This window comes from Sinocyclocheilus rhinocerous, unplaced genomic scaffold (assembly GCF_001515625.1).
Source record: "Sinocyclocheilus rhinocerous isolate Xijiao unplaced genomic scaffold, SAMN03320098_v1.1 scaffold875, whole genome shotgun sequence".
In the NCBI taxonomy this organism is placed as follows: domain Eukaryota; kingdom Metazoa; phylum Chordata; class Actinopteri; order Cypriniformes; family Cyprinidae; genus Sinocyclocheilus; species Sinocyclocheilus rhinocerous.
The window spans coordinates 542192-552856 of record NW_015659463.1 but is presented as its reverse complement, the minus strand read 5'-3'; positions in this window follow the sequence as shown (position 1 = coordinate 552856).

The following is a 10665-nucleotide window of genomic DNA, read 5'->3' as shown; positions in this document are numbered from 1 at the left end:
ATATATACAAGTAAACTACAATAAATACATTTCTAGATGCAAAAAGTATTAAACCTGTACATAAATTGTGCAGTTGTTTGTGCTAAGGACATGAAAGATACTTCAAAGTGTGCAGTTTGTTGAACAGATGTGTGCTTTTACTTTCCCAATCATCCGCAATTTTCCATCCACGTTTTTATGCAAATTTTGAGAAAAATGCTGCATGAAAACACCAAAAATTTCAATGATGCACATTAAAAAAAGTGACTTTGCAAGTCATTTGATTGAATAATTCACTCAGAATCATTGAATCAATGGATCAATATCACTGCACGGGATGTCAAATTTGACTTTTTTTACTTTTTCAAATTTTAAGCCAAAGTCACCACCTAGCAACCATAATACACTAAACCCATACACAAGAACCGCTCCCATTTACTTTTGAAAATCTAGTTAGTAGGAGTTGGTTGGTTTGGGCTGCACTCAATAGTTGGCAAAGATTCTCCTTGGTAAGCAAACGTCTTCAGAAAGACTCTTTTTAGTTTTCTGGAGACGGCTCCCCGTCATAATTTTTGAACAAACAAAACAAAGAAAACAAAACGTCAAAAACCACAATTTATTGCCGCTGCCCTTTAAAAGGCTCTCTCTGTTCTAGCCAGCAGCGGCTCAGCGTTTACACTCGATTTCTGCTTCTGGATGGCAGGATAGTAAGATATCTCTCTGTCATTCTCAACTGAGGAGCCAGTTGTGCTCATTTACAAGCTCTTTGCCTCCCGAACCCTGCCTGACATCACTCGCTAGTTGAACTTTATTATACCAATGCGTCGTTTATTCAAGTGTGACGTTTTATTATCAGAAGTGCTATTAGAAGAGAAAGAAGTCTCCTTGCGCTTTATAGGCCTTGGGTAAGAGTTTTAGAAGTTGGTAGAACATAAATATGGGCATGTGTTATGCAACCACGTGAGAAAAGAAGCAACAGCAAGTCGCCTGAAGGTTTAACTGAGCTATTAAACAACTCGCCATATTGTTAGTAGCCTATTTAGAGGGGCTGCACTCTTGTTTTGGAGTTTAAATTACCATTCAGGGTATGAAATGGGGATCTGGTACTTAAAGGGGGGTATCGAGTAGCTCAAGCCCTCACGTTATAGCCCCTAAACTGGCCTGCTTGATGTCTTCTCCTCTGGAACGGCATTGTCCCACGTTGGCGTAACGTTAGTGTTGCATTTGGGAGCTGTTTGCTGCCACTGTAAAGAGTCAGATGGGACATTCAATGAAAAACAGGCAGCGGTAATAAAATAGCAACTAAACAAGGAGCCACTGAGTAGCGTCGGCCTCCTACAGCGCTGCAGGGAGCAGAGTGCAACTCAGATGCCCACAGCCAAACCAGAGCATGTCTACAAACTGTAAACAGATGCGTGCCATTGTATATTGCATTTAAGAGGGTCGAGAGTGGCCATTGGGATTGTTTAATTGTTTATTCATAACCTGGCAACAATATGAGATAATATATAAAAATATCCTGGAAAATTACAGTAAAAACTGGCAGCTTGTGAACTTTAAAAACGGATTTTTCAAAGTTGTAAATAATGCAAAGGTTATTGCCATACGTTTTACGGAAAAAAAAAACTAGTTTTAGTCTTTCTACTTCAAAATTTCACATTTAATTCAATATTTTACTTGCTGTTTCTTCGTAATTAATTGTAAAATTTACTAGCAAATGTACAATTTCTGAGTGAAACTTGCTTCAAATTTGTTTCAGTGTGGTTGCCAGAAATTCAGCATAAAAATACTGATAATATTTTTCGAAGATGTAAATTAAACAAAGATTATTAATGTATTACAAGAAAATACTATTTCAGTCTTTCTACTTGAGAATTTCATATTTAATTTACTGTTACTTATTATTTCTATTAAGTTATACATGTATTATAAATTTCTATTTCTTTGTGAAAATTACTAACAAATTTACTATTTACAAATTTGTAATGAGACTTGCTTCTACACCAAATTTGTTTCAGTGTGGTTGCCAGAAATTCAATGTAAAAAAATACTGTGATAATGTTTTCAAAGATTATTAGAGTACGTTTTACAAAAAAATAATGCTTTATACTTCCAATTTTCACATTGAATTCAATGTTTTACTTGCCATTTCTTTGCAATTAATTGTGAAATTTACTTGCAGATGTATTATTTACTATATATGAGAGAAAACTCTTCTACACCAAATTTGTTGCCAGAAATTCCGTGTACTTTTTCTGTTTTTCCACTGTAAATTACATGGTATCTCATAGTTTTAACTTCCATAAACAATAAATCATAGAATTTTACAGTAATATTACATATAAGGCAATATATCTATAATATTTCACTGTATATGATAAGGAAACTACAATTAACCAAAGGTTTTCAATGTAGCAATTTTATATTTTATGTTAACAACTTATAATAACAGTGAATAGTCCTGTACTAATACCTAAATTAAATATAACTATAATATGAAATAATAATGAGTTAAGGCATGTACTAATCAAAAACTAACCTTAACTAAACTTGAGTCATATGACTGTTGATACTGTATGATACTGACATGTGTGAAAACTTACCCCAAAGTGTACTGACAAACATGTACTAACATGTAGTTAGATATTCACACATGAATTCATATGACTCATGTCGTAGTTGAGGTTAGTTCTTGATTAGTACATGCATTAACTCATCATTAGTTCATGTTAAAGTAGTATTTAATTTAAGTATTAGCACAGGATTTTTTTGTGTACTGTTATTTTAAAGTATTACCTTTTTTACAAATATTTTGTACCATGTAGCAACAATCACATGAAATAAATAAATGCCTTTTGCACTTGGCTCTAGAGTGAAACATCCCTTACTACAAAAACTCACCATAGTAGCTACTGTTTTGAAAAAAAAAAAAGCAATTGTTATTGCAAAACTTAAATAAATTAACATGGGATATTCTTTAAACAGAGTTGGACACTTTCAGAATCTTTCTGTCATTGTTTAATTTATTTTTATGACAGTGGTGACTAATACTGAGTTACCACAGTTTTATTGTAGTAACTAGAACTGCAACTGTGGTATTTTGGGGGAAACTATGGTTGCCAAGGTCAATTTTTCAAGGAGCTGAAAAATCTCTCCAAACCACAGTTTATGCCAAAAACGCCACCATACGGTTATTGCTAATACTGTAAAACCCTAGTAGTTAATATGAGATTCTTCAAACTGTTTATTTGAAGAAAAACAAAGAGTTTATTTTTTCATGAAAAAGGGTGAGTAATACCAAGTTACCACTGTTTTCTTTTTCATATATTAACTGTAATATTGTATTTTAGCACAGTTTCTTTCCTAAATATGATGGTGTCTCTAATAAATCATTTGTGCATTCGATAAGTTAATCATATCAAGACTTTATTAGGCTAAGCTATATTGTGGTAGTACGTCGAATGATTTATAGACGCTGATAAATTGTTGAGCGTTTCGTTAGCCACACGCCTCTCAACAGCACTTAACTTACACCTCGTGCATTACATGCACTTTCACAAATAGGCCTGTTATGCTTCGCAATTAGCGCTGAGTGAGTGTTGCACAGCTTCGGGCAACGCGTCAGATCTGGCGGTCTCTCTGAGGCCCTTTAAACCCCGCGCAGTTGTTATTGTGTTACCAAATACATGAAAGATATGAGGTCAGCGTTGCGTGTTGTGTACAGGCCCGCAGCGGCTGCCAAGCAAAACACGAGTGGCCGTGCCACCGTTTAGTCTAAGCTAAGCGACGCATACAAACATGTTCCCGCCAGCGCTGTCGACTCGCATTGCTGAGGTTTTCAGCATCTCGGCTTTCAGCACCGAGCTCTGTTAATTGATTCTCTGTAGAGTAATTGTGTGATATACAATTTCGCGGCGAGATGTTGGAGTAATTGGTCGTGTTGGAGCGGCTGTTGGCAGGCCGTCGCACTTTCAGGGAAAATTTGTGTGTGAGAGAAAAGTATTTTATGCGCTGAAATTCCCTAATCATTGTGTCGAAAATTAGCCTCAAAATGCAGAGGATGGTGCAACTGGAAAACATTAAAATCACTGTTGGCTATTCGGGATTTATTCTTGATTGAACAGCCTGGTTTTCAGGGGTGTGCAAGCACCGATGGCAGGTTAGTGTCTCTCAGATGTGGTTTTTTATTATGAAGGGTGTTTATGACATGTCTTTCCACCTAAGCATGACAGGCCGCACGCCAGGAAACTCTGAACAAATGCATCCTTTGCTTTGTTTCTTTCTCATTCAGTGTACAACTGAATAGCAACATGTGTGAGGCCTTAGTGTCTTCACACATGCTGCTATTCTGTAGTTCAATAGAGACAAGTTTACTATATGAAAAATGGTCATTTTTTGTGAAAATAAGTTTATTTACATACATTCTGTATTTTATTTTTGTAAACAAACTACCACTTAAAAGTTTAGTGTCAGTTAGTTTTTTTATGTTTTTGAAACATAACTTGACTTTTATAAGTTGAAACATAAATGGACTTTTATGCTCACCAAGGCTACATTTATTTGATCAAAAATAAAGAAAAAACTGTAATAATGTGAAATATTATTATAATTTAAAATACTGTTTTTTATTTGAATATATTGTAAAATATAATTTATTCATTTGATGCAAAGCTACATTTTCAGCATCATTACTGCAGTCTTCAGTGTCACATGATCCTTCAGAAATCATTCTAATATGCTGATTTGCTGCACAAGAAACATTTCTTATTTTCAATGTTGAAATATAAGCTGTCTGAACCATAATTTTGTAAATATATAGTATATATAATGTCTTTACTGTCACTTTTGATCAATTTAATGTATCCTAGCTAAAAAAATATAATATAAATTAAAATACTGAAACGTGTCACTGATTCTATTTACCAAGTACCAATCTGCCCTGTATTTCCCAAAAGCATTGTGAGTCTCAAGTAGATTGTAGAAACCACTGGCAGTACCGCCGCTCCCTATATGCAGAGTACGCAGGGCACCAACTCCCAGGGGGGCACCATCCCAGTTGCTCAAAAAAAACAAAAAACAAACGCGCCAGGCAACCGCTCGCACCTCATGTTTGCGGCTGAATGCAAATGATCATAGTTGATGATCAACTATGCCCGTGAAAAGACATCAGCAATCCGGCGCCAAGAGAAGGGAAAAAAGAAAGTGACAACAAAGCCCATGCATCACTTTCAGCAGGCCCGTAGCCAGCTTATGAGGTCATGTTCAAAATTTTCATGTTCAGAAATAAAATGTGTCCTCTGAATTACTAATTTGCTGTTAAACTCCTCATATGAATGTCTACATGACATGTATAATTCAGTTTAGACAGTTTGCAAGAATGTTTCGCGTCCGTGGTATAAAAAGTTCGCTGCGAGACGCTGGCAGAGTGAACGAGTCTTGACCAAACGGCAACCTTCCGGTCTGTGAAACCAACACGGAAGTGACTAAAACTGCAATTCATCGACTGGCCGCTAGAAGCTGGCTCCAAAAGGGAGTTAGTCCCACATAGACTCCTCATGTTAAAATGCCCAACTTTACAGCAGAAAAAAATATTTTTACATCCTGGTACAAAGAGTGGTGTTGGTCTATATAGCTAATTTTGCCCTTCATGACAACTGTGAGGGGGGTGAATTTTTTTATAACTCATCCGTTTAAATGAGTGGCCACTTGAGTGACAGGTGGATTGCCGCTGCTGTCACCACCGTCGATCTTGGTGGGTGTGGTTTCAGCAACCAGCTCCCGCCTCTTTGCCCATTTTCGATTATCCGGGAGTGACGCGCGATGACGCGCTGCCAAGATGACGACGGCCAGCTCTGCCCACTTCAAAGCTTCAAAAACGCTTTTCAGAAACCTACGGGTGACATCACGGACACTACGTCCATGTTTTTATACACTGTGCGTTCCAAACGGGATATATCGCCCTCCGAAGGGCACTTCAGAGTGAAAACAATCATGGCTGCCATATTGAAGGGTCATTCCAAACCGAAGTACTCAAAACTGGCAACTTCAAATGGCCCTTTGGAATGAAGGATTTCGAAGGGTACAACTGATAGACACTTCGGGCTCCCATGATCCTTTGTGCAGATTCTTTGCATGATGACGGCGCCTCCGTGTGGGCACGTGATGGGCAGAAGGGCACTTCAAGAAAGGCCCTGTCCCAAATGGCACACTTCATGTGCACTTTCGGTCTTGCGGACTTACAATGGCCGCCGCGTGCGCGTGTCCGTTAAGTCCACGAAACCGCAGGGTGTCCCATTCGTCATTTTAGCTGTTCAGAAGGGTGCTCGCGAGCGCCCCCTTTGCGCCCTCGATACGCACCTCTGCCGAGCCCGCACTGGGGCGAGCTCCGCAGCAGACCCACTTTTGACCCGACAGTCAAAGCGGCATTACGTCACGAAAGTGCGGACTCAGAGGAAGACTGTGAAGGTTTAGGGTGCCATTTGGGACAGGGCCAAACAGTTGTTTGGTCCCCTACACCCTTCAACCCTTCGAAGCTCTCACTCCGGAGGGATAACCTTTTGAAGGGATTAGGGCATAGGGATGAGCCCTTCTGAATGGAACGCAGGGACAGTCTATGGTCTTGACAGAGTTGTGAGTGAGGGCACGGGCGCAGCCTCCGTGTTGCCATATCCAGCTATTATAAGTGTTTTTGGCATTGTCTTTTCCACTTAATTTGACACTAGAAAGTTAATAAAGTGGGAAGTTGCAGTTTAGGGTCAGCGATATCTTCATGTTATCTTATTTGCAAAAGATTTGAAATAATTTTGGTTTATTTTTATTTATTTTTCAGTTTTTGTTTGTTTTAACAGCAATATATGGCACTGCATCACCGGCACTTAAACTGACAGTATCAAAAAGGCCCATGGATACAACATTCTGTAAGGGAAACGCAAAAACAAACATACAAACAAACAAAAAAGACTTGATATTATCTGTCAGAAACATTATCAACGCTGCCAAAAGCAGTAGCATTTTGACACTAGTGCACAGATCTGTAGAACAAGTAGGTAGGTTACAGAATGGAATGAAATATGCAAACACTAGCCATGAAGAAGTCTATGATTCAGTATAGTAGTTCAATTTTACACAAATCATGCTATAAACATTCCTAAGAGCACTAGACAAAGTTATCAGCTATATAGCAACGGTTATTAATAAAAACTATAACAGTAATATGCATTGTTGCATGAATAATAAACAACTGATAAAATTATCCACTCCTAACTATGGAGCCATACTATTGATGCTTTCAGGTACATTCATAATCCTGTGAAACTTTTTTTGGCTGTTGATGTTAATAACGTGTTTTAATGTCGGTAATAATTTCACCACTAACAACGAATCTAATATTCTCTTTCTCTCTGAGTTTCCATGTTCCATTACGAAAATTAGCCATGGTTTTAACACGAATAAAACCAAAAATCATGGTTCTTGTAGCCATGGTAACCACAAATTAACCATGGTTTTGTTACTTCAAATAATAATTTACAAAGAAGTATTAAGATTATATTTTTTGTGGTTATAAAAACAGACCTAAGCCAACAATAGCCTTTCAAATGACACTGTTAAAATACATAATGTAATACAAAATAAACAATGTATGTACATTAAATGTTATTACAAATGCCTACAAAAGGAGCCAAAGGTCATGTAATTGCTGCTGCTACACTTACAGGACAATCAAATCCTTGTAGGCTATTGACCAAACATTTAATTCAAATATCCACTTAATCTTTAATTTTTTATATCAATATATATCAATCAATACAATCCTGCTTGGGGCACCCATTTGACCAGCAGCGGCCCTGACCACTGGCATCAATTATCTCTACAATCAATTTTCATTGCTTTATAGAAAATGCAGCCTAGATCTTTTACACTGAAGTTGCATGGCAAAAAATTGGATAGATATCTGATTTATTTCCACTTTTGAAAGTGGCCTAGACCAGAATTAAAAATGTGACATAAATGCCACATTTAACTGCGTTATGAACGCAGCCATAGTCTTGATCTAGTGTGGGTGGATAAGAGGTGAAACGTCGCATTTATACCACCTCTAAAAATAATAATACAGCCTCAGTGCCACATAGCTGAGCGGTACCCTTATATACTCACTTGGGAAACTGGGTGGACCTAAATGACCTTTGCAGTCAACTGAAACCCATAGCACTCCAAGATTCAACAAGGCATGTTGTGAGTAGCTCTAGTGTCAATACTGGCCCTGCCAAACATCCTCACCATAACTTTGGCCAACCTTACACAGCATGCCGAGTTCCGAGATTTGACTTGCGAGAGAGCGTTGGAATTGTTTGCCAGTGTTTCGCTGTTTATGATGCCCTGGGGCGATTGTTTTGAGAGCTATAAACTAATGCAAATTTAATTTGAAATCAACCAATTAAAGAACTATTAGGGCCCGTGCTAACCTTTCTTCACCGCGCACCAATGGTTCAAGAGGGAATGTAGATTCTTGGCGTTTCTCGACCTTTCCAAGTTTCCTTTTTAGTGTGAAACATTCGAGATAGCCACGATGTTGCTCGCCTCAACCCTACATGACTAAGAACAAAGCTATGCCATTGCTCACATATAATTTTCCTCTTGTTCAGCTGGTGGAGATACCAAAATCACTTACTGATAAACTGTATATGTTCAATGTTGCTTTAGTGTCTGAAAAATGAAAATTAATATAATGTACTGTACATGTTTATGGGCTTGCAATCCATGGCTATTAATCAGTCTAGATCCTGGTCCTGGGAAAACTGTATGTTGTTAAAAGTCATAGTAATACATTCAAGTTGAGCACAGTGTGTAAAGATCAAAGAATAGTCAAACATTAGTCAATAGTCAAAAAGTCAAACAAAACACAAGCCATTTTATGGGTTTTAATTCATACTTTTATTCAGCAAGGATACATTAAATTGATCAAAAGCAACAATAAAGTCATTTATAATGTTACAGAATATTTCTATTTCAAGTAGATGTCCTTTTTTAAATTTTAAGCTAAAGAATCCTGAAAAAGTATCATGGTTTCCACAAAAATACTAAACAACCAACTGTTTTCAACATTGATAAAAATCATATAAAAATATTTCTTGAGCAGCCAATAGAATGATTTCTGAAGGATCATGTGACACTGAAGACTGGAGTAATGATGCTGAAAATTCAGATTTGCATCATAGGAATAAATTATGTATTAAAATATATTAAAATACAAAACAGTCAATTTAAATTTTAATAATTTTTCACAATATTACTGTTTTTTTTCATCAAATAAATACAGACTGTGTGAGCATAAACATTACATTCTTTCAAAAGAAAAAAAAACATTAAATATTCTTACCAACCTCAAACTTCTGAACAGTAGTGTATTTCCAAGTGAAACTGGATTTTCAACAAGAATATTTTTGGCTGATCTAAAGTTATCATTTGGGAATTGATTGGATTGTGAAACTGGCTCTTAAAGATTAGAAGGAATTCATAACATTATCAAAATATTGCATTTCAATTTCATTTAAAAAGAAACTTTTTTTAAATTCGCAATTATGTGCACCAATGACTAGTATTCAAATTTATAATGTAGGGTAAATAAGGTTTATTTTGTAGATAGTAAAGCACAGCGCTATAGCAATGCCAAGGTCGTGGGTTCGATTCCCAGCGAATGCATGTACTGAAAAATGCATATTTGAATGCAGTGTGCCTGCCAAAAGAATAACTGTAAACGATCAAATATATCCTGATCAAACAGGCCTTTTTACCAATGCAACTGTAAGCAGTGAATAAAAATAAAAGGCCTTTTTGTTCATGCTAACAACATCATTAAGCTGCGCCGACATGTGCAATCAATTTGATCATTTGCGAGTATCACATATACGACAGCACATTTAAATCAATGTTAAAGCAGCTTCAGAACAAGTTTATCCAGCTGTAGTTTGTTATGCTAATTTGTTAACACAGCTGTCAAGAACAAGATGTTCAGTGGTAACACTTGTTTGATTGTTTACATCGGCAGTGACAAAAAGAATCCATTTGAAAGCACTTCTAGAATGAAATCGCCAACCTCTGAACTCAGGAAATCTTTGCTTGTGGGCACCTCCACCCTACCTCACTACGCCGTACCCCCAACTCTAGAGCCACTTTATGGTGGAGGTTTATTTTTCTAAGGCTAAACTTTACACACAGGGCAGCTAATTAGGCCCAGGTTTGTTGTTTCACCTACGTCTGTGTCATATGAGTGAAATATAATGATATGTGCTGACCCTTCAACTTCGCATGTGTTGAGTTCTGCCTTTTTATGATATGTGCAACTGAACTTTATGGAGAAGGTCACGGTTTTATCTGCAAATTTCATTATCTCAGATGACAAAACATGATTGGTTTGGTATTATTGTTGTTGATTTTGGCTTCAGGGTTTTGTAGATAACTACAATAAAAGTAGGGCTGCACAATTAATCGAATTTCTAATCGTGATTACAATTACGGATGCAATAAAGCATCCTTCTCATCAGACAGGCGTACCATTTTCCAGCTTGACGGCAACAAATCTTAGGTTTAGATCCGACAGGCAATAACACAGGAAAGAAAGCCCCCAAAAACTAATAAACCAGATATGATTTCGGGCATGGTATTAGAAAAAGACAAATGCTATAGCAT